Raw genomic sequence first — 23,938 nt, forward strand, 5'->3', positions numbered from 1 at the left:
TGTCCAGGGACGTTGGCGGTGGACGCCCCAGCTGGCAACTGAGCGTGAGCGGAAGCCTCTGGGGGCCCTCCAGCCACCAGAGCGGCCCTGGGAGAGAGCCGCCCGGCTGAGCTCGGTCAGGCCCAGAACCATAATCATACCCATCACGCTGTTATTGTTGTTCTGAGCCACTACGTTTTAAGGCGGTTCGTTACATAGCAATACACGATCGCCAAGGGTGAAGAGGAACATCGTCACTCCTTTTATCTCATATGTACGGACACACGTTTAAAGATTTTTTAAAGTAGTCTGTGCCCCCGGCGTGGGGCTCGAACTCACAACCGGAGATCGAGAGTCGCTCTCTCCACCGCCAGCCAGGCGCCCCGATTTTTATCTAATACGTTGAAGTCTTTTTACATCCTGACGCCATCTCCTCGACAGGACCCGCTTTTCTCTTTCCACGTAAACGTGGGGAGCGGGACCCGGCCACGGAGGGACCTAGAGAGATGTCCCTCAAAGCTAACTCAGACCTGCTAACAAGATGTCCCGGGTACGGCCGCAGCAAGCAATAAATGTTAAAGGACTGAATCACACTGTTCTCGGGGGCAGGGGTAGAAACGGCGGATGTTAGTCAAAGGGCACAACCTTCCGGTCAGGAGAGGAGCCAGTGCTGAGCGTGTAACTCACAGCGTGGTGACTACAGTTAGCGACACGTGATAGTTGCTGAGAACAGGTCCTAAATGTCCTCCCCACGCACACCCGTGGGCACACGATGGTGGTGGAGTGTTAACTAACCTTCTGTGGTGATCCTTTCTCAATAGGAATTCGCATCGAATTGCTACATTGCACACCTGAAATTGATATAATGTATTATATGTCAATGATATCTCAATAACGCTGAAAAATAATAATAACTCTGTCCGCATTTCTGCATCTTACTTAAAATGTAACCAACCTGGGGCTCCGGGGTGGCTCAGTCGGTTAAGTGTCCCACTTCAGCTCAGGTCACGATCTCGCAGTCAGTGAGTTCAAATCCCGCCTCGGGCTCTGCACTGACGGCTCGGAGCCTGGAGCTTGCTTCGGATTCTGTGTCTCCCTCTCTCTCTGCCCCTCCCCTGCTCACGCTCTGTCTCTCTGTCTCCCCAAAATAAATAAACATTTAAAAAATTAAAATAAAATATAATAAATAATAAACAAAACAAAACAAAATAAAATATAACCAACCTGAGGCTACTGGCCGGCTCGGTCGGAAGAGCCTCCAGCCCTTGATCTCGGTGTCGTGAGTTTGAGCCCCACATCGGGTGCAGAGATTACTAACAAAAATAAACTTAAAAAAATAAATAAAATATAACCAACCTAATGAAATGCGTTCATGAAATTCAGATGCCTGGTGCCACAGTCTCCAGAAACACCAATCTATCAAACCTGTTATGATGAAGGGCTTACAGCCAACTTTTACCTGGTGTCTCTCCCTTTTTTCTTCCCTTTCCATTCAACAAAATAACGTACATATCATCTCAAAGTAAAAAACTCGAGTAATGCATACGAAGGTAGACAGAAGACACCAGCACCCCACCCCCTCCACAGGTAAGCCTTGCTGATATTTTCGTACAGACCCTCTGGGGCCTTTTTTCTATATATTTGCATCCACGTGTGCAAACATACTGTGGCAGAGTGCGGTTTCCAGAAACGGGCAGGCCACTTCCTATCCCACCGCTCTTCCAAAACCTTGCCCTGTCCACCGGTGGAGGCTCTGTCCCCACCCGGGAGGGGCCCGTGACCGCCTCACTACCGTGGCCCAGAAGTGACACTAGGTCACTCCCAAGGCCAGGTCCTAAGAAGCAGGACCGACCCCCCCCCCCCCCCGCCGTGGCTCTCTGTGCTCAGACACGTCAATTCTGGAGCCCTGAGCCCCCCCTGGAAGGATTCTGAAGGCCCCGTGCTGGAAAGACCACAAGGACGGGCTAGACTGAGAAATCAGCAGAGCTTTTCTGGAGCCCGCCCGTCTCAGTGTTCCCAGCCCGAGTCCAGACACGTGAGGCCAAGAGGACGCCTTCACCCGCAACCCGGTCAGAACACGAGCCGCTGAGTGAAAACCACCCAGCTGAACCCAATCGATCCCGGAAACCGTAAGTCACTGTAACGACAGTTGCCATTCAGCGGGTCCGGCTCGGCTCCTCGCCCCGTGCGGCCGTGCGGCCTTCCTTCCGCGGCAGAGACATTCCACAACGCAGCACGGCGGGGAAGGGGGGTTGCTTTGGTCTGGGGAGGGGGCTTCAAAGGAAGGCCTACTTGGGGGCCCGCTGTGCCAAACGAACGAAGGAAGCCGCTGGGCCCTGCGTGGAGCTCCGGGAGGGCCCTTGACGAGCCCCGAGCCTTCGAGGCCACCCTTAAAGACCCCTGCCCTGTGCACAGAGTCCAAGCCCCGGGCACAGCAGTGATGCTCCGTCTTTCCTCCTTCCCTGCGAGTCCACTACCCTATAACGGTACATCTGCTTCAGGCGCACGACGGAAGGACCGGGTGTCTGCACGTGCCGTGGCATGACCACCGCGACTGCCCAGCGAACGCCCGTTACCGCACAGTCGCTAACTGTTCTTCTTGTGGCGAGAAGTGTTTCTCAGTCTCAGACACACGCTCCACTCACCTGTGCACTCGTGAGATGCGAGCAGCGACTGGCGGGTGAGCAGAGGGCTTTGTTTCCGGGTGGTTCCCGCACCTGCCAGCTGGCGTCCACAGGCCTGAGCGGTCGGCCTGTCGGTCCGGGGGCTGGAGAAGCCCGGCCCGCTCTGATTTCTTCTCTGACCTTCCCAACCTGTGGCTCAGGCCTGCAGCTGCGAGGGTCTGGCTTCCCCCGTTTCCCTGGAGCCTCCTCTCCCCTCCAGTCTTAGCACGTCTTTCTCCAAAACGCCTCCCAGACCAGGCGAGGCCGCCTGTGGGTTCGGGGCACAGCGGCTGATCCCCATGTTGCACACAGGAAGTCACGGATGACTGGGCTGGGGAGTCTATTGTCATCCTTTCTAGAACTTCCATTCTCTTGTCTCCACTTTATTTATTTATTTATTTATTTATTTATTTATTTATTTATTTATTTATTTTAAATGATTTGCCCAAAGTCATATGGGCTTTCTTTCTTTTTTTTTTTTTTAAGTTTATTTATTTTTGAGACAGAGAGAGACAGAGCATGAACGGGGGAGGGCAGAGAGAGAGGGAGACACAGAATCAGAAGCAGGCTCCAGGCTCTGAGCCATCAACCCAGAGCCCGATGCGGGGCTCGAACTCACGGACCGCGAGATCGTGACCTGAGCTGAAGTCGGATGCCTAACCGACTGAGCCACCCAGGCACCCCTCTTGTCTCCACTTTAAATATCTGTCTTGGGGGCGCCTGGGTGGCCCAATTGGTTAAGCATCCGACTTCAGCTCAGGTCATGATCTTGTGGTGCATGAGTTCGAGCCCCACGTCAGGCTCTCTGCTGACAGTGTGGAGCCTGCTTGGGATTCTCTCTCTCCCTCTCTCTCTGCCCCTCCCCTGCTCTCTCACTCTCTCTCAAAATAAATAAACTTAAAAAAAATCTGTCTTAAAGGTGAGAAACAGGAATGGACATTGTGTCCCCTCTGTCACCTGTGGTCATTACTCACCCTTCCAGCAGAGGACAGCTTTCGGGCCCTTTCTTGATAACTCTTGCTTCATACGTCACTTCCCTGCTGCCCCCGCCACGAGAGGGGGAGACATCTCAGAGACCTTCCACAAACCTCTGCGAGGCTCCCCCAAAATACTGTTGTCACTCGGCCACCAGGTTTGCGTGGGCCTTTCAATGTGCCCTTGGTCACCCGCGATCTCCTCCTGCAGGGAAAGGAAGGAGAGGAGAATTATTGCAAGGCACCACACATAGCCCTATCTAATCTCTGCAGTTTTCCAGGAGTGTCACCTTCACGCTGAGGAAAGTGAAGCTCAGAGAGGGTCAGTGGCGTGCCTAAGGCCACACAGCTAGAAACGGCCGAACTGGAACTCAATCTCCGGTCTGCCCGACCCAGCCTTCTGCACTGGCTTTCTCTAAACCTGAGCGATTCCGATGTCCCCGTGTGACCACGCAGGATTTCTGAGTGCCCGCCGCTTCTTTATTAGTTGATGGGGGTACTGCCTAACTGTGCTCTGAGGTCTCCCCTCCCTCTGGGGTCCTGGGCCCCTCCAGTGTCCCTGTGACCACGTAGTCAGGGCAACAGGGAAAGCGTTTTCTCCCTTGATCATTTACGGGGCAACAGACAGGCCTGGCTTGGAATCCCAGAGCCATTTCCTGCTGTGTGACCATGAACATGGCTCCTCAACCTCTCTGAGCTTCTGTTTGGTCATCTGTACAAGGGGGATGAGGATTCAGACATCCGTGGGCTTGTGGTGCCATGCTGAGAACATACGCCTCATGCCTTCCGGGGTGCCCCCGTGAGGCGGGCATGAAAACAAAATGAGCCTGTACCCTTTTATTCCTAGGTTTTTCTCTTTCTCGTGGGTCAGCAACCAGGAGGCCCCTGTGTGTTCCCAGCAACACGGCCCTCGGGGGTCAGTCCGGAGCACGTGCAATGGCGGGGTGGAGGGGGTCTCGCGACTTGGCAGCACTTATGCAGAGGGGGCGAAGCACAGGCGGTCCCCCGCGGGGTTTGGGGACCATCCCGGGAGAGACCGCAGGTGCGGGGGGAGAGTCCACCGGGCCCACCTCTCGCCGCTTCCCCAGGACCCCGGCACAGGTGCACAGCGAATGCTCGCCCCATGAAGGTGCGCTTTCTGGATGGGAGCTGGGGAGCCACCAGCCACGCGCGGGGGCGGTCGTGTGTCCACACTGCGGATGGCCTGAGCGGCTTCCTTAGCCTGGCAGGGATGCAGGTGTGTGGGCCACAGGGCTCCCTTCGGTGGTTACCTCTGTCAGTCTCCAGCCCGCCCCCAAATATGCTGAAAATGATAGATTAGAAACGATGAAATACGGTGGACCACACGGGCCTTGAGGGCACTTGGACCTCAGGCGGCCTCTCCTGTGCAGCCTGTCTCACCCAAGCTGCCCCCCTCCGGCCGCAGCGTCTCCACAGGGCCGCTACCTTCAACGGACAGGCAAGCCCTCCCCCCTCCCCTAACCAGCGAGAGAGGCTTACACTGGCTTTCGGCCCCTACCCCCAGCCCGGGCCCCGCCTGCCCTCAGAGAGAGTCCCACGGGGGCCGTGTGCAGCGGCAGCCCCCCGGAGAGGGGCCACACGCGCACACATTCATTAACACACTTACTGGGTGACAAGGGCGTCCCTCCTCTGCCGCTGTCAGGAGGACGATGGCAGAGGGAGCCTTGAGCTTTGTCCACCCACCCAGGCCTTCCGCGGTCTCCCCACCTCCCTGGCGCCCGCGATCCTTGCGGGGGGGCCCCCTCCCATGCCCTCCAGGTACACAGCCTCTGGTTGCTTAGCAACGGCCAGCCTCTTCCCCTACCTCAGCACCTTCCCCTGCAGCTCCAGTAGAGCCGAGGCAGGGGTGGGGGCAGGTTGGACTTCACAGGAACCGCTGCCAGGGAATGTGTGGGAACAAGCCCCCAGACAGGCCGAGGCTAAAGCCCAGGGCCCTCTTTAACACTTGGGTCCCACATGGTCTCTTGGAAAGTCCTGCCGGGCTCCGCCGCCCCCGCCCCCAGCTTCTGGCAGGCTGCCGCCTCCCCTCCCACACTGGACCTCCCGCCGCCCCCCCCCCCAACTTGTGTCCTGGGTCTCCGGGTCTGTCCCTGTGGTCCCTTCCTCTCTTGGGGCTCAAAGCCCTAGTCCTCTTGTCCATCTTGTAAGTCTGCCTCCAACTGCATCTGTCCCAAGGGCAGGCCCGGCCTCTCCTTCGGCCCCTCCTGCTCAGACCGAGCCCAAGCGAGGCCCAGTCCTAACACCCCCCCCCACTACGCTCCCCAAGTTGCCATAGCAACTGTGGCCACACCCTTTGTTATCACCTCTCTAGGAAAGGCCTAAGGGGGGAGGGGGGATCCCAGAACAGACCCCCAGGGGTACCCTGCTTTCCGCACCTCCCACCGCCACCTGCCACCTGGGCTTCAGTTTCAATGGAAACTGACATTGAACTTCTGGGCGACCAGAAGAGGATTAGGCCCAGAAGAACAAAGTCCCTGCGGCTTTCCCTCTGTCCCTTCAGCTACAATATCAGAGTCCCCAAGAGAAGCCCCTGAAGAAGCTCAGCACCTGTGACAGGAACCTGCCCCACCCAGAAAAGCGTCCCCCAGCCCCCCCACCGACAGAGTGCCCTCCAAGGGCCCACTGTCCACCTGACTTGACCTCTTTACCTGCACTTCCTGCCACCCCACCCCCTCAGTCCTGGATGCTTGGGTCTGATAATAGGATCTGTGGGATAAGAACCGGGGCTAGGAAGCCGTGAGCGCACGCTTCCAGAGTGCGGGCTGGAGCCCGGCTCCCCGGCAGGACGGGCTGCCACAGAGCCGGAGATGCAGGGAGGGAGGCCTGGCCTCTGCCTTCTAGCAGAGGAAGCAGGCAAACAGCAGATGGAACTTTCAGGCAGGAGACCGGACCAAGTGACCTCACCCAAACCATGTGGCCCTGTTGGTAATGCAGCCTGGCGAGCCTCCCAGCCCTCCTGGGTCCCCAAGTAGGAGAGCTTTTTATAGTTCACTCCCCAACTTGGGTTTGAATAATTAAACAAGATGGACAGAAATAGCAGCTGGACAGCCAAGTTGGGTTATTTTGGGGTTTTCTGGAACACAGAATGCTCCTGGACAGCACCCTACCCCGGCAGAGGGTGGAGCCGGCACCCAGGCAGCGGGGAGAGTCCTGTGGGGACCCATCCGTGCCCCTCGCGGTTCCTGAGCTGACAGGGTTGCTCTCTCCCAGAGGAGGGTCACCCCACTTCCTCCTGGTCTTCAGGGAAGGAGAGGGCTCTCAGAGCTCCTCCCCTGGCAAGAAGTTCCTTCTGTTGTCTGAACGCCCTTCTACTTCAGAGATGGTGACAGATATTGAAAATCAGATCGATAAGCAGCTACGAGCCAGGCCGAACCAGGATGAGGTGGCTCTTGCTCCTGTGGCCAGCGAGCTGGAATCAGGTGGTAGGAGGCCTTGTGCCCCCCTCACCCCCCACTATAACGGCAGGGAAGCTGTAGAAGGAATGAAGGTTGGGGGTGGGGGATGGGAGGCAGAGCCGGGCACAGGACAGACAGGGCTCCGGAGAAGGAGAGGCCAAAGATGGACCCGTGTCTGGGCTAAGAGACTCTGAAGGGGCAAGAAACTCCCCTCGTCCAGCTCCATTTAGTGTCCTCTGCCCCTGGCAGCCCAGCCTGGGGGTCCCGGGTCAGGGTTCTAAGCAGCAGAGCTGGGGTGGGGAGGCCCCCTCAACTCTCCACTGCAGACCCATCATTTCTGGTTTGTTTGCATAATACTTTTGGTTCAACCACAGTGATGAGGGCCTCACCCCAACCTCTGCCACAGAGCTGAAAAGCTGGGGCACAGAGGGGGGGCATTTGTAATGTTTTCTCCCTTTGGGTAACAGCTTCAGGGGTGGGTTTGGAGGTCAGATTTCAGGAAATACTGAAATCACTCATTCACTCATGTTTATTCACTCAGCAAACATTTTTAAATCACCAACCCTAAACCCTGCATGGTGTGGGTTCTGGGAATAAATTAGTGGGCACGGTCCTCACTCTCAATAAGCACACAGTTTAGTGGGGGAGGGAAGCATCCTAAAACGCACTCCCCACCATCACTGAGCGGCTTACAATGAAACAGATACCATGCAAGAGGGGCGGCCTCCTTCAATCCCGCTGACAAGTATGTGGTCCAAGCAGCGTTAGCCCCATTTCACACTTAGCAGAGGTAAGATGAACACACTTGTTCCAAAGTCCCTCAGCTAGTAAACAGTATAAAGGGGATTCGAACCCCCGTGCCTACATCACTCCAAGATCTGAGCGCTTCAGCACTGCCTCGTGGTCGCTAATGCAAGGAAGGAAGACGCAGGTTCGTTGAATGCTGTGGGCGGTCCGTCCTTAGCAGCTGGGACGCGCTAGCCCGCCGGTGGGGCATTCAGGGAGAGCCTCCTGAAGGAGGCGACTTTGCACTGGATCCCATTGGTTCTACAAATACCGAATACCTGCCTACCAGGAGCTTTGCTCTCCGTGCTGGAGATGCCGGGGAGAACGAGTTCCTTGCGTTGCGGACATGCGGGGCAGGGATGAAGGAAGGACTGACATTATAACTGGGCGAGTCTTAAGTGCCAGCCTCCTCTACCCTCAGAGCTGTTCTCCTCCAGCGCTGCTCTCCCGGGCGCAAACCCCAACCTTCTGGGGAGTCTAGAGGAAACGCCTGGCCCTCCTACTCTGGGAAGGAGCACAACTCCTACCTGTCCTTCCTAACGTCTATCCTGCATGTCCTCTCGCTCCAATAGATTTCCCCACCTCTCATTTCATGCCTCCTTTCCAAGGCCAAACTCACAGCTGCGACCCTGCCGTCCGAAGGCGGCTGGCCCTTTAAGGCCACCTTCTTCCCCCCACGTGCCGTCTGGTTGGGCTGGCGACGCTGACGCACGCGTGACGTCAATGGCAGCTGGCGGAGTCTGGGCACGAGGAGCGAAGTTGGGATGGGGGCGGGGGGCGAGAGCGAGAAGGCAGTTCATTTGCATTTAAAGGGGCCACTCCCGAATTGGTGAGCAGGGCTTTAAAGAAATGTGTATCTGGCAAACTTTCTGTCCTGGGCTACGAGGCAAGAAAAAGGCGTGGTACCGCTGAAGTCGAAGGTGACTTGAGTTTGCCATGTCAATTATGTCCTTCCGCAGAAAGGGAGAAATAGTCCGTCGGTGCCCGGGCTAGAAGCACGTGACTTGGAGGGGGCGGGCTGGGGGGGGAGGGAAGGAGGGAGGAGCTGGGGAGGCGAATGTCAGGCTTCGTTTCAGCTGCCCCCACCCCCACATCCTGCCCACCCTCTTGCAGCTGCCACCACATCCTGCCCAGCCCGGGGCAGGGAACTCTTGTAGGGGGGGCACGGACCGAGGACCCGGCTTTGGCACCCCTTTCCTGCCCCCTTCAGATCCAGGGTGGGGCCTCTGCCCTTTGCCCCGGGCCTGGCCCCAGACAGGGCACCCTGGCACTGAGCTTGGGGCACAGTTTTGCCAGCACAGCCTGGGACAACTCTCTGCTTAACTCCTCCCCCCCCCTCCCGCCCCCCTTTCTGGCCTAGAGCTGGACTTGTCTGGGCCCCAGATCAGAGCCCCATCCCTGGGCCAGCACAGAGTAATCAATGGACAAATAGAGGAGATATCCATTAAAGTTTTTGTAATCTTAACTGAGATACACGGCTACGTACACAGATATGCACAGATTCATGTAACAGACATTGGCTGAACGCGTTCCACTCCAGGCCCTGCAAAACCAAAGCTTATTTAACTGCTGCCCTCAAGATCAGGACCTGGTGCAGAAGAGTAAATTGGAAACCAAAAATGTCAGTCCAGCCCGATGTGTACTGGCGAGGTAGCCACGTGGCTTACAGAGCACTCTACACAAGCAGATGATACACAGGCCCTGGCGGAGAATGTGCGCACAGGAGGGCCCCCAGGCCCCCGCTGATGGCCCCTGCCCCCACAAACAAGGTGGAAGGTGTGGGGAGAGATTGAAAAATGGGGAGGAAGAATGATCAGCCCAGTAGAAGGGATGAAATGGAGGGAGGTGGGGGGCGGGGATCCTCCAAATGGCAGTGAGGAAGGAGAAAGGGGTCAAACCAAGCAGCCAGAAGAAGGCTGGAACAGCAGCAGTGGCTTCCTAGTGTTCTGGAACAACAGGCAAGAAGGGAAGCAGCCCTTGGGGGTGAGGAAGACCTTTCCCAATTCCGATGGCGATGGCGGTGTGAATAAAGGGTGTCCCTTTGTTGTAGAAACTGCGAGGGCCACGCTGTACAGAGGAGTCACACACTTTATAGGCCTTTGGTGGGCACTTGTCTGCCTCCTCGGGGGTTTTATAGCAACTTTGGGCTGTAAGATGACTTTTCTCTACAAAAGATGGGTTGGGAGCCAGAGGGGGAGAAGGAAGAATGAAAACCCAGGCCCCTGAGGCTGCCAGGGTATTCTTCCCCCTAAAGGATCCTGGGATGGGTAGTGCAGGGGCTAGAAGGCAAAGATGCGGTGAGTCAGTTTCAGGAAGTCTTTATTATAATCTAACTCCCAGCAACATTTCTCCCTAGATCCTTTCTTAGTCTTTCTCGGAAATGAAGACCTTGTATTTGTTACTGTTCTTTTCCATGAATTTCTCCCAATAAATATATGTAAATTCTACCCCGCTTGTAACGTCAGTCTCTGCGACTCTCTCCTACTCTGTTCTCTAGCGAATTATCACTCAGCATCGCAGGGTTCGGGACACTCCATCTCCGTCACTGAACTGTTCCCTCGCTCCTTTCTCTCTCCAGCTCCTGGCCCTTTAACACCCTCCCAGGTGACTCACCTTCCTTCCTCATTCCTTTGTTAAGGACCCAACATTCCAAGGCAGGAGGACTAGCCAGCCAATCACAGCCCTGGCAAGCCGGCCTCCGGCTTGAGATTGGCTGGAGCTGTGGTTGGCGGGAGGCTCACCGCGCAGATCTATCAGAGGTTGGGGAGGGGGTTTCTGGGAATCAGCGGTCAGGGAGAATTTGTTCTGGGGGCTGCTTATGTTCTTGGAGAAAATCCTTAAAGTAGAGCTGGGGCCATAGGGGTCTCTGGCTTGGAGAGACTCCAAACTGGAGGCAGGCTGAGAACCCATCTCTCGGTCTCCTGGGGGCTTGGCTGCCCCGTGCCCACTTTGGTTTTTAACTACGATCTTGGGACCCAAAGGTCTGAAGGCTGAGTTCCCAGGCCTGTTCCTAAGAAGTCTTTTCCAGCAGCCCTGGATCTCTCCAGTCTCAACATTCTGCTTTCCCGACGTCGGAAACAGCCGGAAAATAAACACCCTGATGACTAAACGGTTTCTCCAGCGAGAGCCTGGGGAAGCACTAAAAATAGAGGCCACAAGTGAGGGGAGGTTCCCCACTTGAGGGGGGAGGCACTTTCCCATCTTGCTACTGCCACAGCCCCAGCCCTGGCACGAGGCTCTGCTCCTCTCACGGTCCTCTGGGACGGGACAGATGGGCTCCCCTAGCCTCCCCTGAGTGAGGTCTTTGGGGCAAGCTAGCCCTGCCTCGCAGGGAAGACTGACATCTTCTGGTGCTGGGGCCCCATCTCCCAGATCTGATGGAGAACTGAGAAGCTACATTTGGGGACAAAGCAGGACACTGTTTAAATCAGGTTTCCCGAAGGAGGGGCCAGGTGGAAGGGTTGGAAACTGAGGCCAAGGAAATAGGAGCCTGCTGGCTTCCTGTTTTAGGACATTTTTAGGACATACAAGATAAACCTCCAACCTATTGGCAAAGCAGTTCCACTGATCTTGCCTCCTTTGAGGCGCGTATGGGATAATGGGCCTAAAGTTGTCTTGGGAGTCCAACCCTTAAGTTATTATAATGTAGCGTGAGGCACTGTTCTAAGCAGTCTGCTTGCATACGCTCACTTAATCTCCACACCAAACGTGGGAGTTAGGCACTGTTATCACCATCTCCATTTTAGCCATGAGGATCACGAGGCTCAGGGAGGTTAACCATGTACCCGTGTTCACAGGTAACATACATAGGGGAAGGTAACGCAGGGTAAGGTGAGGACTTAGTCTCTTCACCCAGAACTTAACCCAACACTTCACGCAGAATCTCGTCTTTGTTCAGTAAATCAGACCCAGCCAGATAGAAATCAGGGTGTGTGAAGAACTGAGCGCCCCTCTGTTCTGCAAGGTTCTTAGAGATCGAAGCCGGATTCCATCATTTCCTAAGGCTGCAGGTAGAAAGCAGCAGGATCTGGAGGTAATAGGTTTGCTGGAGAAGAAGTCTGCCCGGGTCAGTGGGGTAGGCAGGCATGGCACCCACACTCCTGTTGTAGGGCACGTGAAGATTCACCACGCCCTGGGGCAACTAGGGATTTTTTTATTTTATTTTATTTTTTTTTTAAGAGCTACTACTGCTTCTTTAATAAGATGCTTTCGGGCGTTTCCTGTGCTGGGGGAAATTAAGGTCCCGCCCCTTTAAATTGCCCCCCTCGGCTGTAAGTGCTCTGGGACCGCAGGCACTGGGGATTAGGTCACCCAAGAACTATGAGCTGTCGCTTTAAATTGCTGGGCGTCTGCCGAACCGGGCCCGGGGAGGGAGGCGCCCGTCACAGGTAGAGGGGCGGGCGAGCTCCCCAGGTAACCCCCGGCAGAGAACGTGCTCCTCTGCGCGCGGCTTCGGCGCACACTTAGTGGGGGAGCCGGAATCTTGTCGCCATTTGGCGTCCACCCTGAATTTGTCTACTTAGACCGCCACCTCCAACTCTCCCGGGGCTTGGGGGCCGAGGGGGGCCGCTCGTGTGCGCGGCGGCTGCCGCGCCTGCGGGGAGGACCGCGGCAAGCGCACGGGGGCAGCAGCGCCGAGGGGCGCCCCGCGCCGGCCGGCCCTCAGCGATCGGCTAGCCTCGCCTCCCCGCGCCGCCAGCCCGGCCCCCTCCCCATCCCTCCCTTCGCCTCGCCTCGCCTCGCCTCGCCTCGCCACCCCTCCCCTCCCCTCGCGGCCGGCGGAGGGATCCGCCGCTCCCGGCGCCGCAGCCTAGCCTGGAGGGCGGTGGGTGGGGCGCCCGGCCCGCCCGGCCGGCCACGGGAGGCGCGAGGCGGGGCCGCGGCCAGATCCGCCCCCTCCGGCCCCGCCCCGCCGCCGCGGGCTCCTCCCATTGGCCCCCCTGCCTGCCCGTCAGCCCCGGGCCCCACCCCTCAAGCTAGGCTGAGCTGTGCCTACGTCGGCCTCGACTCCCGGGGGCTGGAGGAGTTACCTTTGGAGCCCGAAAGGAGGAAGGAAGCAAAATATCAACAACGCCGAGGCGGCTCGGGCGCTCGGCCCCGGTTCCCCCTGCCCGCCGCGCGCCTGTCCGCCCCCGCGCCCCCGGCGGGGGCCCAGGCCCCCCGGCGCCGCCCAGGGCCCGCGCGGACGCCGGCCTCATTTGTTATTCCCCCCGCCCGGAGCTGCGGCTGCCCGGTGTTGAAGATCCCCCGGACCGGGGGCGAGGGCCACCCGTCCCAGCCGTGACACCCCCTTCCCCCAGCGGGGCCGGTGAGTAGGGGAAAATAATGCGCCTGCCGCTTTAAGAGGCCCCCTCCCCCACCCCGTCCTGGGTTTGGGGTGGAGGGTGGTCGGGACCGTCCCCCTGAGGGGTGGGATGGGGTGGCCCCCGGGTGGGAGGAACTCGCGGAGCTGGCTGTTTCCGGGCGGCGCCGGTGGGAGACTACGTGGGGGGCTGCTTGTTTGTGTGGGGGACGCGGCCGGGGGACAAGTGCAGGGGGCTCATTCCCCTGCGCGTCGGGGTCGGGGTGGGGACCCGCGCTTGGGGACGCGCCCGGCTGCGGGTGTCCGGGGTTACGACGGCCTCCGAGTGGTCTGCCGAAGGGGCGCCATCCTCAGAGGGGGTCTCCGGTGACAGCCGGGAGCGACTGACATTTTAACAGGCGGCCCTCCCTCCCTCTCCCTCCTCGCGCCGCCTGTTCACTCCTCCTTGGCCCGAAATGGTGCAGAAGGGGGCCTGGGAGGGCGGCGGGAGGGTGGGGGCGGGGGGAGCCGCAGCTGTTTGGGAAGCGGGGGAGGGAGGGGGGACGTCGTTCAGATGACACCGGGGTGGTGGGTTGGGGTGTGTGAGTGTGTGTGTGTCCGGGGCCCGGGTTTGCCGGGTGCCTGTGGAGTTGGGACGCGGGGCCGCCGCGGGCGTGGGCACGCTCGACCCTTCCCGGGGACCTCCTGCCCCCGTTCCGAGACCCCTGATCTGGTTCGGCAGCAGCCCCAGTCGGAGAAACCCTGGCCAGAAGTTTGCAGCTGTTCAACATCTGGGCACGAGTTCTCCAGTCCCTCTCTCCACCAATGGCAGGCTGGACTGGTCTGGGAGTGGGGGTCGACGGAGAGTTTGGGGGGCTTCCGGGGAGGGAGGGCCAAAGGAGACTGGGATGCATCTTGTGTCTCGCGCCCACGCCAGCCCCCTCCTGTCAGGTTGGGGTCTTAGGGGGATGAGCAGAAGGCTCCTTCTTCGTGATTCCAGCCGACCTCTCAGCAGCCTCCGGAGGTCTGTCCCTGTGCGGGGAGGGTCCCGGTTGGGGGCACACTTTGCACCACGACTGGGTTACCTCGGGTTTGTCCTTCCGAGTGGGAGGCTCTCTGTACCTCCTCCTAAACGGTGCATTGTTGGTGGGTTGGGGGAGGGTACAGTGGGTGGATCCTGTGTCCCCCTTCCCTGTGCCCAGTCCCCTTTGTGAGGGTTCCCAGTTGGCCTGGTTTCTTTGGTTTGGGGGGTGGCCCTCCCCCCCTCCCTTAGCCCCTCCGCGGGTCTCCTAGGCAATTCGGGGGCCAGCCTGGACTATGGGAAGTTTGCCGTCTGGGGCGGTGACCTTGGGCTGCTCTGGCCTCAAAGTAGGAGGGGAGCCCAGGCCAGCTGGAGATTGGGTGTATTGAAGTTAGGGAGCTGTCCGCCTCCCACTTGTCCTCAAACCCCGGACAGGGAGGTCCTGGTAGCCAAGGAGAGCATTGAAAAGGCACATGTCAGTGTTCACAGCTGTCCAGCCCGCCTGTGGCCGCTGGGTCACACCCGCCCCAGGACTTAGCCTGGCTGTCCCAGCTCCCACGGCCTGCCTGGGAATGAATTTCCTTCCTGTGGTTTCCCAGTGTGTTGGGCAGGAGGTGGGGGCGGGGTGGGATCAGCGTGAGGGTGGCTGAGGACCCGTTTATGTGGGGTGACTGGGGGGACACTAGAGCTGATGTGTGGCTCTTTCCCACTTTGTCCTAGCACAGGCGTTTGGACCCTTAGGTGTCAGTGGTCATATTCTCTTTGTTGTCTCTCCCCCACCCCCCACCTACTCTGTATGTGCTTGTGTGTGTGTGTATTCGTGTGTATAGATTTGTAAGGGAGGGGTCTCTGGTTTCCCTGGAAAAAGAAGAGTTTTCACTCACACTCCTCTGAGACCAGAGAGGTTGAGCCTTTTGCCTGAGATCACACAGCAAGTCTGTGTCAGAGCTTCAGTCTCACTGCGCTGTTTCAGGCATGGCTTCGTAGTAGGGAGAGGCCATAAGAAGGAAGCCACAATTCTTGCTCTTGGAACCCTGGTCCAAGGGAAGAAGTGGGACCCGGTCAGAGAGCATCATAACCCTTGTGTTGGGGGATGGGCGTGAGAGGTTCCTCCGGGGCTTCTGTGCCCTGGACCCATTGGCTGGAGCAGAGTGGTGGGGGATTTAGAAGGGTGGCTGTTACTGCCCATTGCCCACCCCACTCTGTCCCTTCTGCTTCGGGGCTGGAGGGGCCTGGGCTTCCCAGCTCTGCCCTGGCTCCTGGCTCTTCTCACAGGCTGGGAGATATGATAGTCTTTCTGGCTGCTGTTATATAATCTTTCTCCAGCAGGTTTTTTTTTTTTTTTTTTTTTAATCTTCCCTGGTCTTTCCTGGGAGGTGTGTGCTGGGGGGGGGGGGTGCGTGGAGGATACACTTAGGTGGGGTCTAGAGTATCAGAGCAAGGAGGCGGGGTGGGGGGAGGCCCACTGGCCCCTTAGGGGTCCCGGGGAGAGGAAGCCTGAGGTTAGACCCTCACTGATTGTGACCTAACCCTTCCCACTGTTCCTCCTCTGAGCCTGCCCTGGGAAGGTGTCTCTGAGCATCCTGAGCCCTCGTGCCCCCAGAGAGGCCTGGTCCTCCGCTCATCTTGCTGACCTTCTCCTGGCCACCTGGGCCTGCACTTGTGCCCACCTTCATCAGCCTTCCCGAGGCTGGCACTGCGTCCGGAATCTCGGCGCTCACGCTGGCCTGGCGTGGGTGGGCCCCGTGCGGGACACCTTGCCAGCCCCTTCTCTGCCTGTGTGGGAGCAAGAGGAGGCAGGGACAGACGGGTGGGGCCGGCATTTCCCTACTTGCCTTTGGAGCCAAGGCCCCCGTTTCTCTGCCCTTCTAGTGCGGGCGGCCGTGGCCTTACCAGAGAAGGGGAGCTGATGGGGGGTGGGTCGTGGAGGCCCGACCTCCGGGGCACGGGTCGTAGCTGGCGTCCGTTCAGTTTCCGTGGCGGACGTGAGGATCGGACGTGGGCCTGGAGTCGCCGTCGAGGGCCAGATCCTGGGTCTTGTGGTACGGTGGTGGTGGTGGGTTCTCCCCATCCCTGGGGACCACGGCTGGGACTCTCCGGGCTCTCTGAGGCCACCTGGTCTGAGGCAATTGTCTCCCTTTTTACAGGGAGGAGGAGGAGGAGGAGGTGGCGAGCCGGCAGAGCCTCAGCATCACTGTAATTGCTGGTGGCTTTTATGAGCCAGTCATGGGGCCGGAGTCCGGCCAACCGACCGTCCTTCTGTCCCAGTTTGGTGGCTTACTCATGGCGGGAGGGGGAGGTGTGAGGCGCTAGCCGCTGTGCGCGGGACGCAGGACACCTGGCCGTGCTGTGGCTGATGCTGCCCGGCCTGTCCACCCCGGCAGCATGCGGGGAGGGACCCGTGGGCGGAGCTGGCTCAGGGCACAGAGGTGGCTCTAGCCTGGCCTGGGAGAGACGGGGATCTCCAAGCACTTGCTTCTCGGGCGGTTCTAGGCGGCTCTGCTGGAAGGCCTCGCACGGCGGCCTTGTGAGGACGGGGTATTCATTTTCTCTCCTGCTCCCCTGCCTGAAGCCGAGGAGAGTTTGTCCTGGAGTCTTTCGGCCCCTTCCCCCCGGCAGGGGTGCTGGGGAAGGAGGGTCCCCTACAGACTGCTGTGCCCAGACGCACCTGGCACGTCCCCAGAGTTCAGTGGTGCACACGCATGAAGGTGTGCAAGTACACACGCGCGCACACGAGCGTGTGGACACCCACGGAGCCGCTGCCGGTCCGAGGGGGGCGGGGGAGGGCAGCAAATGGAAAGATGATTAAAGGCTCGGAGGCCCAGGACGGGTGGGGGACGAGGGGCGAGAACGTGCAAGAGGGAGGGCTGACCGGAGCAGGAGGCACGGAGGTTAGACCACAGCTGGGCAGCCCCCCTGGCTGACCTCTGTCACCACCCCTGCAGCATCCCCACGTGCCCCTCCCCGAGGCCCTGGCTCGCACCGCCTCTGCCCCTCATGCTGACCTGTGCCCTGGGGTAAGTCAGCCCTCCAGGGATCCAGGAGTGTCACTAGCCTTGGGATCAGAGCACCCGGGAGTCCTGCTCTGGCTGTGGTCCCTGTCACCCTCCCCACTCACTCTGATGAGCAGGGTGGCGTCTGAGTCCTCAGGCATCGTGGGGGTAGATCCTCAGCCTGGCTGGTCCCCAAGCCCCTTTGCGTCTGATTTTTCCTTTTCCTGAGGCTGTGGCCGCAACCCCCCCCCGCCCCCCCCCCCCCCATTCCTGGGAGCCTAGCTATGCTTCTGGCTGGTCCTGGTTGGCGTGGAGACCTGAGGACGTGTTCACGGACTCTGCGCGGGACCCCAACAGCCTTTGCAGGGATGGGAAGTGCCTGCTGTCTGGGCTGTCTCCCTCTGCTGCAGGCTGTGAAGGGAGGGACTTGTCCAGAGCTTGGCCTGTTGCTGGCCACACCCAGGCGGGACCATATTTACTCATTTAAAGTCAGCCTCCCGGGAGGCTCCGGGCTCTAGGCCTGGTCACTGACCTTGGCTTGGTGCCCCTGGCCGGGTGCTCCGGCCACTCCCCTAGGAGTTGGGCAGACCAGGGAAGCATATAGAAAAGGAGGCGTTCTTGTCCTCTGGTCAAGGGAACTTCACCGTCGGCAGTACCCCTTTGCTCTACTTTCCAGTATACTTTGGAGACCTAAAACTGAAAGTTTTGAGATCCCTGGGGACTGGAGGAAGGAAACTTCCATTTGTCGTGTCCCTGTGTGCCAAGCTCTGTGCTGGGCATGGTGACACGGAGACTTGCGTTTGTCTGCACGACTTCTTCCCAGTTGGGGAGCTGAGTTGGAGGTTGAAGCCACTTGCTTCGGGGCTCGTCTGCTCCACCCCTGTCTCCACATCACTCGATCCAGCTGGAGTAGGGAGACCTCACAGGCCCCTCTTCCCAGTTGGCAAGTGTCAGGGGTCTTGTCTGAGGCGAAGGGAAGGGTCCTGCCCTGCAGCCGGGGCCATGTAGCCGGGGACCCGGGGAGGCCTGGGAGGAGGAAGAGGACGAGTGGAAGGACTCCCTGGCAGAGGTCAGAGGTGCGTTTGGTGGCACACTGAGGGACATGTTGCTTCGGTTCCCTGAGGAGGTGTTGTCCCCCGATGGAGTGCCACGGGAGGAGGGCCCCAGGCAAGGAGTGTGAGGGCAGGCCCCAGTGACCCCCTGCTTGTGCCCCCTCGAGCTGGGCACAGCGAGACACCAGTGCGGGAAGGCGGGCCGGGCCAGAGCTCTGGCTTGTGGGAAGGCGGGAGGCCTGGCTGGTGGGGCCTGTGCCCTGGGAGGGGTTGCTAGAACCCCCAGGGGGAGGGAGGTGCGGTGGGCCCACCTCTGTCGCTCCGCTGCACCGCTGACCTGCTGACCGGGGGGCCTGTCCCTGCCCGGCTCTGAGTTGACTTCCGCGGGGAGACGCGAGGCGGTCCGGAGAGCGGGGGCTTAGACGGTGTGCCTCTTTTCTTCTGGACCCCAGTTGCAGCCTGGCCTGGACCTGCCGGCCCTGGGCGGCCGCCCTGAAGACAGGGTGGGGGCAGGCGGTGTCCTGGCAGGGGCTTGGTTGTGTGGGAGGTACTGAGGGGGCCCTGCGGGGGCCTCCGGGCCTAGGGCTCAGTCTGACTCTGGGATGGGCTGGGGACACTGAGCGGAGCCCTGCCTCCCCAGCCAGCTGCCTCCCTGCCTCGGAACCGGCCCCTCCACCTCCACCTCGCCGTGAGTCCGAGCAGATCCCTCTGGCCGCATGCTCCCTCAGTCCTCAGGATTGCCCCCCGCCCCGCCCCCTCCCAGCAGATACTTGGGGTTCGGGTTTGGGAGAATACGGCGTAAGAGAGCTCATCCCCAACCTCAAGAGGAAACAGTCGGTGGGGGTCGGGGGGGAGAAGAGGGGTCTGTCTCCTTTCTGGAGACTTCCTGGTCCAGGCTGCAGACAATCAAGTAACCTGGAGGCCTAGAGAATGGAGCTGATGACCTCAAACCTCGAGTTTTCTCCTTTAAAGCGTGTCTGTGTTCTGCGTTTGGTGAAGGGTCACGGTTGGGGTGGACCAGGAGGAAGGGCTGATTTTGAACAGGGTGGGGGGGACTTTGGCCTCCCCCCTCACATCTCTTCTTGACCTTTGAGCCCCTTTCCTCCAGCCAGCACAGTTGCGCCCCCCCACCCCGCCTTTGCTGACTCCCCGGTGCACCCCCCCATGGCAGGCCTGTGGGGCCCGGACTGACTGGGTGGAGACAGGTGTCCTGGCCCAGCTGTTCCCTCTTGTTTCTCCCACCTGTCAGCCCGGGGTGGGGGAAGGGGTGAGGGGCTGGCCGGCAGGGGAGGGTAGGAACCCCTCTGCCCCCTGGGTGGGGGTGGGTCCCAGTGGTAAAGTGTGGCAGAAGGGTTGAGAGTGGACAACTGGCCGGACTTCCCCCCGCTCAGAGGAAGGATTGCACCAGATCACAGGCAGAGAAAGCTGGTCGACAGCCAGGGGTCCCGGCCGGCGAGCAGAGGGTCTTTGCCCAGAACCTTCACGCGAGGGCGGGATGCGGGGTAGCAGGAGGGGTGCGACTTGAATGTGGGGTCAAGTGTTTGCATAGCTGTGTGGAGGTACCCCCCTCCACCCGCCGGGCCCCCTCCATCTGGCTGGGCATCTTAGCCCCACCTGGCACCTTTCCTGAAAGCAGCAAGCTAATCCTGTAAGAGCTGCCTGGCTGGCCGCCTCAGCAGGCCCACGCAGCCGCACTGCCCGCCCTCCCCTGCCAGGGGCTTAGAGGACTGTCCTTCCAGTCCGGAGGAGACCCAGCCGCCGCCCTGAGCGGCCCCTTTAAATCCCCTGTGGCTCCCTGAGGTCATGATGTCTCTAGGAGGATTTGCCTTCTCTGATTGGATTGGCCTCTTTCGGCCCGGTGTGTACTGTGACTGTGGGTGGACGGTCACATTCTGACCCCCCACCTCGCCCGTCATCAGCATGGGTCCCACCCGGTGTGAGGGAGGGCCCAGGCCTCGGGCCTTCTCTTCCTCTCTTCTGGCCCCCGGGTTCTGGCAGTCAGGGCCCAGACCCCCTCCGTCTTCTTCAGCCGGGCCCCTGCCCTGTGGTTGGGAAGGAAAGATCTAACCGCTTTAAACAAGGGACCAGGCGCCGCCCTGGAAGAGACTGCCCTTCCGAGACCGTCCACCGCTCGCTTTCCTCCATTGTTTCCTTTTTAGCCTGCTCTCCCTTTGGTCGGGGGCCTCCAGTCCATAGTTACCCCATGCCCTCATTTCCACGGGAAGTCCCTCCCCTGGTCTAACCATCAGCCCACCCGTTTGCTATGGCAGGCGGCCCAGACACGGCACCGGTGGCGTTATGCTCACCCAACGGCTCCCAAGCTGACCCGCCCCCAAGGCCCCAGCTGCCACTTTCACTTCTGTCTCCTGAGACCCCAGAGGGAAGTTGGGTGGGGAGGTGGAAGGTGACACACTAACCGTCCCAACCGCTTCATCTGGCCAGGGGCCCTTGTCCACCACTCTCCTCTAGGCGACTGGAGCGGCTTTAGGTTCCAGTGGAAGGATCGGCCACTGTGGGAGGGAAGGAGGTTAGATAGCAGGAAGGACTGGCCCAGGATAGGAGGCCACTGCTGGGCTTCCCGTGTTTCAGAGGGCAGGGCTGGAAGCGTCGACACTGTAACTGGACAGGCAGAGGTCAGCTTGTCCGACCTCCTCAGGGCAGGCAGGGGACCGGTGGCCCTGGGGTGCCCATCGGTTGGAGTGGTGTACTAGGTCCCCATGCTCTCCTGTACGTTTACCCACTGCCCGTGCTTGGCTGGATGACTTTTTTTTTTAAGCTTATTTATTTTGAGCGAGTGAGCAGGAGAGAGAGAGAGAGAGAGAGAGAGAGAACACAGGTGGGGAAGGGCAGAGAGAGGGAGGGAGAGAGAGAGAGTCCCAAGCAGGCTCAGTGCTGTCCGTGCAGAGCACAGTGTGGGGCTCAAACCCATGAACTGTAAGACCATGACCCGAGCCAAAGCCAGACGTTTAACCGACTGAGCCACCCAGGTGCCCCTGGGTGACTTCTAACAAAGCAAACTTGAGCCCCAGAGACTATTTTGAGGCCAAAACTTCAGCCCTGGGAAGTCCTCTCGGTAGCTTTGCATCTGTCTTGCCTGCTGCGCTGGGCCGCCCCCTCTCGTTTGGAGTGTTGGAAATGGATTTTAGAAATAAGGACAGGGGCGGAAGTAAAGGACAGCCCGCCGCATCCTTCTGCTGCCCCAGCCTTGGGGCCTTGGTGCTCAGCCGTGGGGCAGGGCTTTTCTCCTGGGGAGCCCCGGGCAGCCGTGCGGCGGGCACGCTTCACTGCCCGAGTCTCTCCTGCTGCAGCCCTCACTCTTCACTACACCTGCTCCCTTGTCCTCACCTGGACAGGCACCTGGGCACAAGTGGGGGGCCCTGTTGCCTGAGAACTTAGACAGGACCACCAGGATTATTGATCAATCCAGGAGTGCCTTCTGGAGGAGAAAGATGGCACTGGAGGTCTGAGGTACCAGGAACGCCATCCGAAGTGCCTAGGGATGCTGGGGGCGGGGGGGGGCGGGGGGGCAGTTCCTGGAATGGGAAGTTGAGCCCAGATGGAATAAGGTCAGAGACACTATGCAAATCCTCATGCAAATGAGTGGTAGTGAGTCATTCCTGATCAGTCCGCCCGGTAGAGTGTGAAGCAAGGCTCAGGCTCGGGTTCCAGAACTGACCCCACTTATGACCATGACCGTGACCTTGGGCCAGTCATTACTTAGTAATCAGCAGTAGGACCCCAAGCCCTGGGTCCGATAGGCATTCCAGGTGTGCTTGGGCAGTGCGGTAGCTGACTCTCGGCTGCCAGGGCCCTGGTGTCCCCTCCTGGCGTGCCCTCCTCGTACCCGCCCTGGCTGACCCTGGGCCTCCATCGACCCTCGCCATCTGTTGTGAGGATGACTGTTCAGAAAACACCTTCCCCCTTTATCAGCCCCATCCCTACTCTCTTCTGGCCTCTACGCTGTCCTTCCCTCTAAGCTGGAGGACAGTGGACCCAACCGGGCCATCTCTTCTGTTACCTCCCCATGGAATAAGCCACTCCGACCTCCCTTTTGGGCCTCTCCAAAGGGCACGGGAACCAAATGTCCTGGCTGGAAGGGCACTCAGGTGCCTAGTCCCTGCCACCCACCCATTGTACTGGCCAGCGGTGTAAAGCCTGGAGGGGGCGGTGACTTCTTCAAGGTCACGCTGCGATTTAGGGTCAGAGCAGGGACTAGAACCCAGGCATCCAGAATCCCTGTGTCCAGAGACCCCACGCCTCCCTGGGCTGTTGATTGCCCAACCGCACCCACCCCTGTTCTGCTAAGATTCAGTCTCCTGTGACCCCCAACTTCTTCCTGAGATCAGACTGGGTGGCTCCAGAAACTGGTGAGGAACTGGGTCCTCGGAGCCAGCCCAGAGGCCTCCGGGGAAGGCCAGAGCTGCGGTGGGCGGTGCTGGAGCCTGGGGGGTGGGCTGGCCGCTGCCTGTGTGGGAGCTGGACACCGACAGCTGCCGCAGGAAGGATGGGAGCTAGACTACAGGAAGGACAGGCTGGGGGGAGCAGCGGAGGAGGCTCGGGAGACGGACCCTCACTGGAGAGGCATCTCCTGGGCAGAGAACAGGATGACCCCATCCCGGGAGATTTGCCCAGAGGGAAAGCCTGGGGTGGGGCGCGGGAGAGGTGTCCAGCGCAAGCCGCGGGGAGGGCGCCCGGGGAGCGGCCACTCCGGTCGGTGCTCCTCTGGCGAGTCCATTCCTGTCCCTTTGGCCCGAGCTGCAGAGCCTGCCTCCACTTGCCCTCCTGGGGCGCCTAGGACCCGAGACCACCCGTGCCCGGGGTCCAGCTTTCCCGGACCGCTGCTCCCCCTCCCCCCAGCCTGCCAGCCCGCCCCCAGGTCCCTGTCGGTGAGTTAAAATTAGCTCAGTGCCCAGGCTAAAAATAGCCCCTGCCCAACCCTGAGGCTGCCGGGCTGGGGGAGGGGAGATCCCGAGGGAGGGGAAGATGGTGGGAACCCGGGGTTTGGGAATCGAGCCTGCCAAACAGAACTTTGAGGGGAGGAGGCTAGGGACTGGACGGGCATCGCCTGTGCCTTTGAAAGCAGACGCTGGAGCCCTGGGTTGGACGAAGAGGCTGCCCTGGCTGGGGGAGGGGCGGGACCGGAGAGGGACACCAGAGAGGAGCAGGGGAGCGGTAGGGGAGCCGGCTGGGGGCGTGAGAACTGGGCACTGCCCCCCGCTGCTGGCAACTTTGGAGTTTGCGGAGGAGGGCTCCCTGTGTGTCCCCCAGGGGCCCCGAGCCCCTGCACCCTCTCGCTGTTTGGGGCCGTCACTGGGCTCACCTGCCCACCGTACCTTCCAGAGGGCACTTCCACATGTCCCTGCTTGGGGGGAAGAGGGCTGCAGGGCCAAGAGGGTGGCCAGGAGGGCTGTAAGCTCCAGGTTGGGGTGGGAACAGAGATGGCACCCAGGGGGACCCACAGGGCTCCTGGGCCTCGTGTTCACCTCTGCCCGCCGTGGAGGCCTGCCCGCCCTCAGGAGCCCAGATGCCCCATCCCAGCGGGGTCTGGGCCCAGTCCAGGCCCCTAGGGCCTGCTTGCCTCGCCCTGCCCTTGCCCTGGGTGGGACCTGCCCTTCCCTGGCCTGTCTCTTGGCTGGACTGCAAGTATTCGGAGGGCAGGCCTGGCGGCCCATCCCCTCGTGCCCACGCACCCAGCGCAGCTCCGGGGCGCTGTTGAGCCTGCTTCTGTTGTCTGCCCGCTTCTCTGAGTCTGGGCTCCAGCCTCGCCCTCCGT

General features: G+C 60.2%; 1 protein-coding gene across 1 annotated transcript in view; it reads left to right on the plus strand.

The window, feature by feature from the left end:
• Nucleotides 1-12,747: 12,747 nt before the first annotated feature.
• Nucleotides 12,748-23,938, plus strand: part of MEF2D (myocyte enhancer factor 2D) — a 31,216-nt gene continuing 20,025 nt past the window's right edge. Inside the window, exon 1 of the mRNA XM_042924658.1 lies at nucleotides 12,748-13,126. The gene's annotated coding sequence lies outside the window, so the exon portion shown is untranslated. The remainder of the gene's footprint in view (nucleotides 13,127-23,938) is intronic.

The sequence above is a fragment of the Panthera leo genome, chromosome F3 (assembly GCF_018350215.1).
Source record: "Panthera leo isolate Ple1 chromosome F3, P.leo_Ple1_pat1.1, whole genome shotgun sequence".
NCBI classification, from domain to species: Eukaryota; Metazoa; Chordata; class Mammalia; order Carnivora; family Felidae; genus Panthera; species Panthera leo.